Source organism: Bos javanicus, chromosome X (genome assembly GCF_032452875.1).
Source record: "Bos javanicus breed banteng chromosome X, ARS-OSU_banteng_1.0, whole genome shotgun sequence".
NCBI lineage: Eukaryota > Metazoa > Chordata > Mammalia > Artiodactyla > Bovidae > Bos > Bos javanicus.
This window is the reverse complement of record NC_083897.1, coordinates 121,740,842-121,753,674: the sequence shown is the minus strand read 5'-3', so window position 1 is coordinate 121,753,674 and position 12,833 is coordinate 121,740,842. Positions and strand designations below refer to the sequence as shown.

The following is a 12,833-nucleotide window of genomic DNA, read 5'->3' as shown; positions in this document are numbered from 1 at the left end:
GTCTTCTACATGGTCCAAATCTCACACCCATACATGACTACTAGAAAAATCATAGCTTAGACTATACAGACCTTTGTTGGCAAAGTAATGTCTCTGCTTTTCAATACGCTGTCTAGATTTATCATAGCTTTTCTTCCAAGTAGCAAGCATCTTTTAATTTCATGGCTGCAGAAACCATCTGCAGTGATTTTATCCACATTTTCTGGTTATTCTTGGTAGAAAAGTTGCTCTGAATCAACCTATTCTCTCATTGTTAGAAGTCAAGATCTATGGAATACAACTTAAATAGAACCCAAATTAATGGGGTTATTCAAGGAAAATCTAAGAACACAGTAATTTGTTAGTTTCTTCATCTGTCAAAAGTTATAAGTATAAATTTTGTTCTTTCAATATTTTATGATATACTAATTTCTGTATATTATACTATATATTACATATTTTACTAAAAATGTGTTGTTTTAATGTAGTCTTTATTGTTTCTATTAGGAGAGTGTACTTTCACTCCTCTAATTTCTCCCTAGGGTTTTCTTAGATAAATGTTGCAGTACAAGCATGGGAACTTAAAGGGAAAAATCCTTCCTTACTTCTCTCCCTAATAAAGTTATTTGGATTTATTTCTAAGCTAACCAAAGAGTGTCATCAAAGTACGTAGACTGTGAAACCACAGTGTCATATTGTATCAAAATGTGATATCATATGGAAGTGATTTCTTCCCATAAAAATCTCTTGACTACTATTGAAGTGATAACTGAAATTGACTTATTACATTTTTATTTCAAATGTGTTTTGCATTGCTCCTCCTTAGACTCAGGCACCAGCCACTTGTATGCTCAAGTATATATGGGCTTGTATGACAATGAACTTAAAGCTTTAAGGATTGGTTTTTGCTTAAAGGTTAGACAGTTTGAATCACAATTTGTACAGAGAGGATAGAGAATTGAGAGCCATGATTTAATCGCTGCTCATTGATTTCTCAGGTCCAGACTCTGAACTGATGATTAAGTCATAGGAAGAGAGTGCTGAACTCAAATTATAAGTGGTGAGCATCAGAGGCTATGGTCTTTCTTCCTCTGGTGTTGCAGGAAACAAAGAGCATTTCATTTAATAAGGGATTGGAACAGGAGAGGAAGATCATGACAGTTTCCACTGTGATAGGCAAGTTTCTTCTATGTGCACATATGGGTGAATCCTTAGTGAATTGTGTCTTCAAGATGTAATGTATTTGCTTCTTTATTTAAAGCATACTGATGGTAGACAGTAATCAGAATATCAGATGAGAAATCAGAACTCAAACTGTCATTCTGTCTTTATTGTTGACACTCTTTAATGAAGCTTTCTGTGACATTCTGCCCCCGCCCTGCCCTACCAGTTGATGATGCTGTCAATAGGGTAATTTACCAGCTGTTTCTATTCCTGGTAAGTTGAGAACCCTTGTGGAGATTTCCATATTGCACAAAGAATAATTATTTAACACTACTCTCCTAACCTGGGTAATAATAATAATAGCTGGAAGCTCAATTCTTTCCTTCATTATTCATTCACCAACTCATTTGATACTCAGGTCCTGAGCACTTTTGGGGCTCCAGAGACTCTGTAGCTCCCTAGAACTTCCTTTTACCTGGATCTCTACTCATGTCCAAAATAGTCATCATTGCTTTGATGGTTCTCTCATGCCTTCGACCAGATAATTTTTAAATGTATCCATTTGTTTTAATGCAAAATTTCTAGTTCTTAGCAGAGTATTGATTTTTGACCCCTAAAAACTACTCTGTACTCACTTTGTGTCTTTTCAGAGTACAGAACCATAAAAATGACTGTGTAGTGCAAAATCATGAAAAATGATCTTAATAATCAGTTGAGAAAATTGTGATTATTCTCACACCTTTGAAAATTCTTATCAAAATATTCAGTTCAGTTCAGTCACTCAGTCGTGTCCGACTCTTTGCGACCCCATGAATTGCAGCACACCAGGCCTCCCTGTCCATCACCAGCTCCCGGAGTTCACTCAGACTCACGTCCATCGAGTCAATGATGCCATCCAGCCATCTCATCCTCTGTCGTCCCCTTCTCCTCCTGCCCCCAATCCCTCCCAGCATCAGAGTCTTTTCCAGTGAGTCAACTCTTCGCATGAGGTGGCCAAAGTATTGGAGTTTAAGCTTTAGCATCAGTCCTTCCAAAGAACACCCAGGACCGATCTCCTTTAGAATGGACTGGTTGGATCTCCTTAAAACTGTCTTATTTTCAGTTTAAATGTATATGGAGATAAAATAATAATTGTGTAGTACTGTTACTTAAAATGGAGACATTGAGAATTAAGTGTTGCATTTCTCTTGAACAGATTATCAAAAGCAATTTGAATAGTCCTTGCTTTCTTCTTATCATGTAACTTGTATCACAGAACAAGTCTTTTCTATGCTTTGGTGAATTATCATACTTTTCTTCTAAGAGTGGATCAACTTCCAGTGTTTTATTCTTTGTTCATTCAGTGTCATGAAATATCTCCAAGAGTTCCCTAGAACTCTTGTAAAGATTTTGTTGTTGGCATCACTTCCCATGGACCTTAGCATCCTTTTTGTCACAACCACTGCTCTTGATTATATCAAAGTTCACCTTCCCAAACTTCCTCTGACTGCATCTTGAGAGTCCCTTCAGTGGTGGTGATACCATTCCCACAGTCAACTATTTCTTTCATAAATCTATGTATGTTCTATTTGAATTTCACTTCTAGGATGATCACTTTGTGGGTTTTTTGTTTGTTTGTTTATACTAATGGGTTTATTTTTACTGCAACTCTGTATGATAGGACATATTTTGTGCATTTTATAAGAAAATTGAGGCAGGGAGGGGTTAAGTAACTTGCTCACGTGTATGTACGGAGTTAAGGGGGGAGGTGAGGCTTAAACCACAAGGCTTCTTCTTACCTCTTCATTGGTCAAAGGCTTTGTGTGTGATGGGAACCATGCTCTAATACCACTTTCACTTTTTAAAAAAATTTATTGGAGTATAGTTGATTTGCAATGTTGTGTTAGTTTCAGGTGTACAACAAACTTTCTATTTCTTTGTTGCACTTACATTTTGTTGCCCAATTCCCTATTTGGATAATCCATTAAAGCAATGTCACATGGATTTATCATGGGGAAACAAGAGGCAACACAACTATATACTTTGCTATGTGTGTGAACTGAATAATAGATGCTCAGTGACTAATCACTGACAGATTTAAAAGAAGGGACTTGATTTGTCCTTAATCATTATATAAAGCTGTTTTCCAGAATCATCTGTGAACTGAAGAGCTAGCATCTTGGTTTGTACTTTAGTCAATTTCTCACAGTTAATATACTGTGGTAACTGAAATTTGAATTGTTTTGTCTAGGACTGGTATTTTTTAACTAAACTGGGACAATGGAAATTTTTGTGTAAGAGGACCATGTGAAGGGAAAATTTTATGTATAATACAAGTATTTTCTGCTGAGTGTAAATCTCTTACCATGAGTGAAACAGGCTGGTGAAGTCACCATGAAGTGACACTTTTCTCAGGCTTTTGAGCAGGCATTTCAATAGATGACAAATTCAGTTGCTTGACTTTTATGGCCTGCTGGCATCTCAGTATTTCTAGTTCCTCTTTGCATAATGAGAGATTCCTTTATTCAAATAACATTTAATGAGGTACTAAGTTTAGAATGCCATGTTGGCCAAATAGAATATGAAACAATTCAGATACTTGACAGTTCACAAATGCAGAATGACTCATGAGTGTTAATGGAACCAAGAAATTTCACTTAACCTGACTGTGGACCAGGTCTAAAAGGGAAGCGAGCCAGGTGGAAGATTGTGAATAAAATGAGACAGAGCAATTGCAGGCGGCTGTAACTGTGCACTGAAGGAGAGAATGGTGCTGCTGGACACCAGCTGTGGTGCTGCTATGCAGATGAGCCAAACTGAACTGCCAGTGTTTTATCATTTTCATCTGGTTCATTCATTACTTATAATCACCAAATTATTTTTAATATTTTCACTTAGGTAGAGTAGTGTTAGAGGGATATCAGTTATTATATGAAAGCCAAACAAAATATGTCCCCTGATGTGACATTGTGAAGTTGACTGTATGGCACAAAATAAATAATGTTCTGTAACTCTGGCTGTTACTATCACCACTGACTCATGGAAAGAGCTGGAAGCCACTTACATTTTTTTCATGATTTGGCTTCTAAGCTGTTTAAGAATAATTATAAGCGCCTGCCCACATCACAGAGATCTGGGATTTATGTATTGGTTTTTAAATACTTTGAAATTTTGGGGTAAAATGTAAGATTATTTTAAATATCATTACTAAGTTACTACTTGAATCAAATCATTTTAGTAATAGATACTATCTGAATTTTAAATAGTTTTTAATATTCTGTGCATGCCCAAATGAATAATTTAGATATCAATGCAAATTAGTAATTTCACAGAAAGTGGTAATATGGGTAATAGGACTTCTAATATTCAGGGCTGTAATTGTGCTTGTAAGTGCTTTGTAGAGGATATATTAGATTAAGTCATATGAGGACCATTTTTGTAGGTCAAAATGTTAAAGTACTAGGAATTTCATGTAGTTTAGCCTAAATTAAGGCCAAAGATTAATTCTATTTCCATTCTTTACCCTAGCTAATTATTTTAATCTCTAAATCCTACCTAATTTCTCAGTTTTAAGTTGGGTGTGATATAGTCTGCCATTTAAAAGGTGTAAGAATGAGTGGGAATATTTTTGTCTATACATCCCTCTGTATGTATCTCCTACTTGTCTGTCTATAAAGACTGATAAATCCTTTATTTACTGGCTCTGTGAAGTTGACCAAGTTATTCAAGACTTTTAACCTTATTTTCAACTGTAGAATAATAATAGTAAATACTAAATCAAACCACTATTCAGATTAAAGGAGGCAACTTGTGTTAAGTATATAAAATAGTACCTGGCACTTGCTGCTGCTGCTGAGTCACTTCAGTCGTGTTCGACTCCATGCGACCCCATAGACGGCAGCCCACCAGGCTCCCCTGTCCCTGGGATTCTCCAGGCAAGAACACTGGAGTGGGTTGCCATTTCCTTCTCCAATGCGTGAAAGTGAAAAGTGAAAGTGAAGTCGCTCAGTCATGTCTGACCCTCAGCAACCCCATGGACTGCAGCCTATGAGGCTCCTCCGTCCATGGGATTCTCCAGGCAAGAGTACTGTAGTGGGGTGCCATTGCCTTCTCTGACCTGGCTGTTTAACAAATGTCGAGTATTACTTTTATACCTTCAGAGCAGAAATAAAGCATTATTCCTCATGTTTAGTCCTATCTTTACTTTTCTGTCTAATCAGAAAACTTTCTGTCGTATGGTATTGGTGTGATGAATAAAATACTCTGTTTAAGAAAAGTACCATATCTATCATTCAGTTGTACATAATAAGTAGGCAGCTAAAATGTTTAATTAACTTAGTTTCTCATTTAAGAAAATAGATTACAGTTCACTTCCAGATTATTTGAAATATAATTTGTTTATCAATTACTATGAAAGTATTTCAGAATGCTGTAAAGCCTGAGGGTCTTATAACCATATGTTATGATTGCATTATGGATTTGTAGGTGAGTCAATGTTATCAATAGAGTCATGGATACAGCAGAGTGTATTGTGTGGTCTGATTCATCTTTAATTCCTTAACAAAATTTCTTTCATTATTGGAAGGAACAGTTTCCTTTTTCTTTTAGTAACCTTTTCTCCATAAGTGGTCATCTAAATGGAGTGTCTCATATTAGAAGCTACTGCTGTGGTGCCTTTTCTGCAAATATCAATGGTAGCTATTGGAAGAGCACTGGTATCCATGTTGATCTTGCCCTGTTTGAAAAGCAGTTGTGCCAAGGCTGTCTTGTTTGCCTCTATTTGATCACACTCAAATTCACTATCTATCTGGCTTCTGACTCTTGGCTCTTTCTCTGCTATTATGACCCTGCTTCTCTATCTGGACTTGGTGCCTCTTTCTGGTCTACCTGGCTTTGACTCTTGGCTTCTCCTCAAAGACTTTGGCCTGGCTTTTGACAGGAAGCTCTTCAGAGCATCCTGAATGTACTGCTTTCTTCAGAGTCTATTTCCTTGCCTCTAATAAGCTGGACCAACAACAAGCTGGCTTGACTGGCCAGTGGATTCAGTGATGCCAAAAAGCATTGAGAAATGGTCATGTTCACCCGGGCTCTATGAGAAGCTTTGAACTGATGCAGAATCATTTCCCTTAACAACCGTCAATTACTCTTGGGGGAAAACAGACTTTGTAAGTCAAAATAAATGCTTGACATTTTAGGAAAAACGTTATTTGAAGAATAGAGTTTTATGTAAAATTCTAGGGGTTACATGGCTGTCATTTGTCCCTTTCTCTATTCTGCATTACTATCAAATACCACATTTTTATAGACATAAAAAATGTAGCTATATACTTATGCTGTAAAAAAGCTTGGCACTAATGCCATCTTCTATCAATGTTGATGGTTATTAGAAAAGTCTTGCTATTTCTGCCACACAGAAGAAAATGCAAGCAACATAAACTTCAAAGTGTCAGATTAGAGAGCTTTCATGATACTTGAAAGGTATCTTTCAAGGGGCTTCCCAGGTGGCAGAGTGACAAAGAATTTGCCTGCCAACGTAGGAGATGCTGGAGATGTGGGTTTGATCCCTGGGTCAGAAAGCTGCCCTAGAGAAGAAAATGGCAACCTGCTCAAGTATTCTTGCCTGAAAAATCCCTTGGCCAGAGGAGCCTGGCGGGCTACAGTTCATGAGGTCACAAAGAGTCAGACGTGACTGAGCATGGACTATGATATTTGAGGTCAGTTTTCCAACAAGCATTTTTGTAGGCATGATTAAATTCTGTGTGATTTTCAAGTATCACCATAGAAATGAAAAGTTTCTCATTGTTTTATTTATATGTTTGACATAAAACACAGTCTCAAATAATAAAATACAATGGAAAGTGTTGACATTTTCAGTTTTCAATTAGCAATGTTGTTTTTTTTTTCTTTTTCAAAAATAGACTTTATTCTTTAGAGTAGTTTTAGATTCACAGAAAAATTGAGTGGAAAGCACAGAGGGTTCCCATCTATCCACCATCCCCCACAACACATACAACCTCCCCCACTCTCAGCATCCTGCACTGAGTGGTACATTTGTCACCATCAATGAACCTTCATTGACACATCATAATCACCCAAAGGCCATAGTTTATATCAGGGTTCACTCTTGGTGTCTTACATCCCATGCTGTGCTGTGCTTAGTCACTCAGTCACGTTCGACTCTTTTCGACTCCCATGGACTGTAGACCACCAGGCTCCTCTGTCCATGGGGATTTGCAGTATTGTTTTAAGCACTTCCTTTGAAGTAAAAATTTGCACAGTTTTAACATTTATAAATGAAAGCATTTGTACACCCGTGGCAGATGCATGTTGATGTATGGCAAAACCAATACAATATTGTAAAGTAAAAAAATAATAATAATAAATTAACAAAAAATAACAATAAAAAAAATTAATGAAAACATTTGGCTGATTGATTCTCATGGTTGAATCATGAGAGATGCTTATTTCAGGAAACTGAAAACTGCATTTTTTTTTTCTATTACTGAATCTGGTTAGTGTCCCTGTGTAGCCATTTGTTTTAAACATGTCAGCTTCTTTACAGATTTATGGTCATGGTAGGGGAGGGAGAGAGTGAGGTGACTTAAGAGAGTAGTATTGAAACATACATATTACCCACCAGTGGATAGCTGGTGGGAATTTGCTGTGTAATGTAAGGAACCCAAAGCTGGTGCTCTGTGATGACTTAGAGGAGTGGGATGGGGAGAGAGATGGGAAGGAGTTTTAGGAGGAGAAGGAGACATATGAATACCTATGACTGATTCATGTTAGTGTATGGTGGAAACTGTCACAACATTAAAAATAAAATAACATTTAAAAAATTAATGAAATTTTGCCTTGAAATTAAGGATTCTAAGTTCAAAGCCAGTCTTTAAATATTGGTAAGGCTGGTCAAAAAGTGAGAAGCAGTGTACAAAAGTTTACATAGAACATCAATTGTTTCTGCCATGCAAGAAGTTACTCTTTCAACACAGGTAAAACACTGAGTTGCCTTGGGGAAAAAAAAAAGTGAGGTTTCTTTCTTTATTTTAAGCAATCACTGATTGCTGATGTTATAATATTTAAGTGCTCTGGGAACATCCGTAGGTAAAGCCAAGGTCAGTGTTTTGAATATGGGACCAGGATTGAGACATTTTTCTAAGGTCAAAGACTGACGTGAAACTGGGGCCAGTTATGTTACAGAAGAATCCAAACCAGTTCTAAGATCATAGTTGACTGGTCCTTGGCAGAGGCTGAAGCCTTTCAGAGACAGCAGAAGCTCAAGCAGTTGTGTTCAGTGGGGAGCTCTGGTGGGGCGTTGTGGGGACCCAGACTCTAGGAAACTAGGCTGCAGGCAAAGTCAGTGAAGTTAGAAGAGTGGCTGCAGGAACAGTGGTAGAAAGTAATCAGATATGATCAGGGAACAGTGAAGGGAATCCAGCTACTGAGGATTCAGAAAAAACAAATGGTCAAGCCAAGTTTTTGTTGCTGCACGTGGGCTTTCTCTAGTTGCAGTGAGCAGGGGGCTACTCTCTAGTACAACATTAGTACTCAGCCCGGAAAACAAGCATCAGAATTGGCTTCTCATTGTGGTGACTTCTCTTGTTGCAGAGCACAGGCTCTAGGTGCATGGGCTTCAATAGTGGTGGCGCACAAGGCTTAGTTGCCCCGTGGCATGTGTGATCTTCCCAGACCAGGGATCCAACCCGTGCCACCTACATTGGCAGGCAGATTCTTAGCCACTGAACCACTGGGGAAGTCCTGTATTAGAGTATTATGATAAAAGAAGCCAGATTATTGTAACATGAGCCTTGTCTAGGATGCTGGCAGCAAAAGAGAAAATTCAAAGGTAGGTTTGAAATGGATCATGAGGGAAGAATTGATTGAATTTGTGGGTTTGTTGGAGGTTGGGAAGGGGCCTGTGAGCTTTTTAAATTTAGTGTGCCTGAGACCAGTGAATAGAAAAAGATAGGCTGATAGGAGTGGCTATTTGCGATGAGGAGGATGTGTTTAATGTGATTGTAGAAATGGTGATATAAACCAGTGTGCCATATGAGAAATGTTACTGCATGTCTCTCTGCTGTGAACGTTCTTTCCTTTTCTACATAACCATTTTGTTGGCAACAGTAACATTTCTGTAGCTTGCAGTCCTGAGCGAACTACTGAGATGAAAATGAAGAAGGCAAAACATTTAAACTTAGAATAATTGCCCTTCTTAATAATACTCATTTAAAATTAAAAATAAAGGATGTTGAAGTATACAATCTTTAAGCTAGAAAACTGAATTCAATTAAGTATATTAAAATACTGAGGCTGTAGACAGCTCCAGGGCATAACATATATGTGGCTGTGTGTATGAAATCAGTACATTAGAACGTTACATTATACAATCTGAGCAGCTTTCCTTGATGATATCAAAAAAGCATTCAGAAACAAATTTTAAAATAACACGATTTGAAAGTCAACAAATATGACTAATTAGAAGTAAAATGAAACCAAATATTCTATTCCCATCAAACAAATGTAAAGCCAAAGAACAAAATGACGAATGTACAAGACTTACATGAAGAAAATTATGAAACTTTAAGCAGAGTCTTAGAATTGTTAAATGGAGATACATACTATTTTTCCAATGGATGCCTTAGAATTATAAAGATGATAATTATACCTCATCAGTTTATACATGTAACACAATTCCTATAAAAATCCCAATAGTATGTTATTTTTTCCTGATCTTGACAATAGGGATTCTTTAGTTTGTTGTTAAGTTGCTAAGTCGTGTCTGAATCTTTGCCATCCCACGGACTGCAGCACATCAGGATTCCCTGTCCTTCACTCTCTATAGTTTATCTGAACAAATATACACATGAGAATAGCATGGGCAAAATTTTAAAAGAAATGTATAGAGAAATATGTAACATTGCCATAATATTTAATCTAAAGCATATTATAATGTATTAGAAAACTACAGCGATTAAAGTGAGTATTAGTTTACATATAGATAGAAAATTGAGAAGATGTCAAAGTATAAAAGTAATCATAATTTGAATATAAATTTATCATACTATGAAGTTAGCATTTCAAATCAGGCTTTAAATGTTGGACTCCAATAAATGATATAGAAGCAGCAGGTTAAGTATATAAGATACAATTTAGATGGTTATATGTTACCTTAGAGAAATTGCAGATATGTTTAAAAATGTTGTTGTTATTTAGTTGCTAAGTCGTGTCCAACTCTTTTGCAGCTCCATAAACTGTAGCCTGCCAGGTTCCTGTCCATGGGATTTCCCATGCAAGCATACTGGAGTGGGTTGCCATTTCCTTCTCCAGGGGATCTTCCCAACCTGGGGACTGAACCCACATCTCCAGCATTGGCAGGTGGATTCTTTACCACTGAGCCATCACAGAGGCCCACGTTAAAGATACAGATACAAAAATTAAGCAATGAAATGTGTAGTGAAAGTCGTATTGAAAATGTTATAATTTTGACACAAGGGGGCGTTTCATTAGGAGGGACATGACAGTAAACAACAGATACCATGAAGAGAATTATAAACGTGAATACCTATGTTTTAATAATGTCTGTTTACCTAAATACAGGTAAAGTCTCCTGGAAAAATACAGCATAGTGCAATAGACAGAAAGACTGACAATAAAAATTCTTACCAGGTAATAAGAAAAATATGTATCCTCAAAGCAAAAGATATGAGACATGAAGAAGTAATCCACAAAATACAAAAACATGTAAAAATCCCAAATCATTGTGGTAATCAGAAAAATTTGAATTTGCAAATATAAATTAGTATAACCTTAATATTAAGATAAAGACAAGGGAATATTACAGTAAAATCTCTCATGAAAACTGACAGACAAATTCTAAACAAAATATGTTTATATATCTGTTATGGGTTAATTACTGTCCATTCCACCTTCCCACCTCCCTTGGCAACCCACATTCCTATGTTAACCTCTTAACCCCTGGTACCTCAGAATGTGACCTTATTTGAAAATACGGTTTTTACAGAGGTTAAGAGGAAGACAATAGAATGGGCCCTAATCTGACTGATATTCTTATATAAAGAGGAAATTTGGAGACAAGTATACAGGGAGAGTGCCCTGTGAACACATGGATGGCTATCTGCAAGCCAAAGAGATGGGCCTGGAACATATCCTTCCTTCAAAGTCCTAGGAAAGAAGCACCTCTGCACACACCTTGATTTCACACTTCCAGTCTCCAAAACTGGGAGATAATAGATTTCTATTGCATCACCTAGTTTCTGGTACTTTGTTATGGCAGCTGTAGCAAATGAATACAACTGCTAATCTGGCAATGAAGAAAAAGGATAATAGATTAAAACGGAGGATTTATTATTGGGGTGAAAAAGTAATTTATATCTAAAAGTCAATGTGATTCAATACATTAACAGAAAAGGGGAGAGAAATCATGTGATTATAAAATATGTTAGTAGATCAGGAACAGTAGGAAATTCCATAATTTTATAAAGCATATCTAAAAAAATTCTATAGTAATCCATATAATTGATTGCAAAATATTGAAACCTTTCCCCCAGAGACTGGGAATGAGACAGGATACCTGCTCTGACCACTTATTTTCAACATTATAAAAGAAGTTTGAACCCATGTAATAAGTAAAGAAAAAGAAATAGTAGGCATATAGATTAGAAGAAATAAAAATATGGGTTGTAACTGAAGAAATAAAAGTGGAGTATAAATGAGAAAAACTCAGAAGCATCTTCAAACAAACATAATTACTTAGGAACTTACAACATTTACAAAAGTCAGTTATAGCAGAAGCAAACACATAGGAAATGAAATGTTAAAATATACTACTTCCAATAGCATAAAATACCTAGGAATAAAGTTAACAAAATATGCCAAAATATGTGCAACTAACTATGTACAACATAAAGTACAAAACATTCTCAAAATAAAATTAAGACCCAAATAAATGGAGGGCTATAATAAATTTATGGGTTGGAAAATGCAATGTTAAGAGATGGCAGTTTTCCCAGTTTTTTTCTGTGGACTCAATGGAATCACAGTCAAAACCAGAGCAGATTATTTCTTTACTTCTGAAGAATCTAACAAAATGATTCTAAAATGTATATGGACTTCAAAGGGCCAAAAACTAGCCAAGACAGTCTTTAGGGAGAACTAAGTGGGAAGATGTTCTTCCGAGATACCAAGTCCTATTATAAAGCTATGATGATTAAAACAGTCTGGTGTTGGTACATGGTGTGTGTGCTTAAAAGTTCGACTCTTTGTGACACCATGGACTGTAGCTCACCAGGCTCCTCTGTCCATGGGGATTCTCCAGGCAAGAATACTGGAGTGGGTTGCCACGCCCTCCTCCAGGGGATCTTCCCACCCCAGGGATCAAACCCAGGTCTCCCGCCTTGCAGGTGGATTCTTTACCATTGAGCCATCAGGGAAGCCCCCAAATATGGAATGTTTCATGGATATGTGTGTCATCCTTGCACAGGGGCCATGCTAATCTTCTCTGCTTCATTCCCATTTTGGTATATGTGCTCAATTCCAGATTGATTTCAGTACTAATAACAAAATTAAAGCCACCAAATTTTTAGGGGAAATAGAAAATATCTTCATGATTCTGGAGTCAGTAGAGATTTTCTGGACAAGATTTGAAAAATATTACCCATAAAGGAAAGAAAAATGACAAATTAGAGTACACT

At 36.7% G+C, this 12,833-nt stretch overlaps 1 long non-coding RNA gene and 1 other non-coding gene across 3 annotated transcripts in view; one reads left to right on the top strand and one right to left on the bottom strand.

Annotated features, from left to right (window-relative positions):
- The window catches only part of LOC133241968 (uncharacterized), a 170,634-nt gene that overhangs the window by 35,030 nt on the left and 122,771 nt on the right, over positions 1-12,833 (top strand). The window lies entirely within an intron of this gene.
- LOC133243567 (U6 spliceosomal RNA) lies at positions 12,578-12,679 on the bottom strand. The gene has a single exon (XR_009735123.1). It is a non-coding gene; the product is annotated as a U6 spliceosomal RNA (small nuclear RNA).